At 37.4% G+C, this 1,853-nt stretch overlaps 1 long non-coding RNA gene across 1 annotated transcript in view; it reads left to right on the top strand.

Moving 5' to 3' along the window:
• The first annotated feature begins 388 nt into the window (after positions 1-388).
• The window catches only part of LOC106808274, a 22,022-nt gene continuing 20,557 nt past the window's right edge, over positions 389-1,853 (top strand). Inside the window, exon 1 of the long non-coding RNA XR_001393761.1 lies at positions 389-1,235. This is a non-coding gene — a long non-coding RNA (uncharacterized LOC106808274). The remainder of the gene's footprint in view (positions 1,236-1,853) is intronic.

Genomic DNA, 1,853 nt, shown 5'->3' on the forward strand with positions numbered 1-1,853 from the left:
AACTTTTAAAATTCGAGAAAATGTAATGGCCTTGAGTTGCAGGCCATGGCCTTGAACTCAAGGCCTATTACATTTTCGCAATTTTAAAGTTTTTTACATAAACTAGGTCGCTAAGGCCAATAGCCTTGAGCTGCCAAGGTCAGGTGGCACGCAGCCAAGCATCGAAGCGCTACATCAACTCTATGTGCTGGACTTCTACTATCTGGTGCTCTTACTGAACTGTATTCTACTTCTACTTATTATGCGCTGCTTCTAGCTGGCTCTTATCTGTAACTGTGCTCTTTTACTTTCTACATAACTAGGCCAAGGCCATAGCCTTGAGCTCAAGGCCATATCCTTGAGCCATTTTCAAAATGTTTACATCACTCGATTAATGTCATGGTCATGGTCAAGTTGTATTTATATTTCGCCTAGCAACATCTCGAAAATATCTTACCGTAGTAATTGACAAGATTTGAACCCGGGATTCTTGAGTACCAGGCCAGCACGATACGCTAGCACCCAAACTCACCATTCCTTAGATGTTCAGAACGAATCTATGTGTTACATTTTACTCAACAAGTTTTACGAAAATATTTTACGAAGTTACCTTACAAGAATTGAACACGGGATAACCCGGTCCTATTCCAACATGTTACGCACACGCCTAAACTTGTTCAACCTGACAAGTTCAGATCTGATGTGTGTGTTACGTTTTAGTTTAACAGCAAGAAATGTTAGCAAAGAAGTCATTGCCGAGCAGAGATACGCGGGCCAGTTTCCGGGCCAGTTGGCCATACGCGGGCCAGTTGCGGAAATTTTCATTTATGAACGAGAGAGAAATACTTGTACAGTTCTTTTCGTGCAAACCATTTATGATTGATAGAACCGCGCTATATTTATTATTGTTTATATATACTAACAATAAAAATAATTTACAATACAGTCGTTCGATGCTAATTAATCGAAGCAATATCCCTTCAAACATGGATTCACACAGTAAAATGTGGTACTCGCCTCTGGTTTGCTTGTCCGCAAAAACGGATAGATATATGGCCAAATAAATGTTAAAGAAAAACCACATTACTGCTTTAGGGGTAGCTAGAACTAACCGCACTAGAAAAGAATATATTTGGAGCACGTGTATGCCGAAACTGGACATTTATAATTATACGAGTTATTTGTAATAATGAAACTGCGCCTATAGTTTTACAACCCCCTAACTAATATTAAGCCACAGTGACGAGTAATAAACAGTAGATCCAAACCGCAACTGCGGGTCATCTACATCGAACATTAGTACTAGTTTTTAAAACAATTTCAAAAGGGAACATTCAGCGCTAAAACAAAACGAGTTTAGGGGGCTTTTTTATCTTTCCCACAGGCAAATAACCACGCATTTTATTGAGTTCACTCCCTCCGTAACAACTAACAAAATAACTAGCAACAACAAAAACCATTAACGACACGAACACATGTAACTTAACGTAACGTGAAATGAACCCTGTGTTTTTCTCGCATCTTCACTCAGTATTTCTCTGCTATACTTACTAACATTGCTAAAGACATTTCCTGGCACAAGAAAACACATGAACATGTGGCTATGAATAGTTATTATGCACATTGATAATAAATTAACCAGGAACCTTTCACAGATTAGATATTGGCTGTCACGTATTCAGAGGTTTTCATGAAATCAAATTCTACCTCTGATCTCGCATACATAATCATTAATTATAGCAAATACCTTTTTAATCAAACATAGGGACATGCCCCGCCCATGTAATAATATATATATATATATATATATATATTATATATATGTACATAATATAGGTACACTACATAGAAGATATAACACATAAGAAACACAG

The sequence above is a fragment of the Priapulus caudatus genome, unplaced genomic scaffold (genome assembly GCF_000485595.1).
Source record: "Priapulus caudatus unplaced genomic scaffold, Priapulus_caudatus-5.0.1 Scaffold264, whole genome shotgun sequence".
NCBI lineage: Eukaryota > Metazoa > Priapulida > Priapulimorpha > Priapulimorphida > Priapulidae > Priapulus > Priapulus caudatus.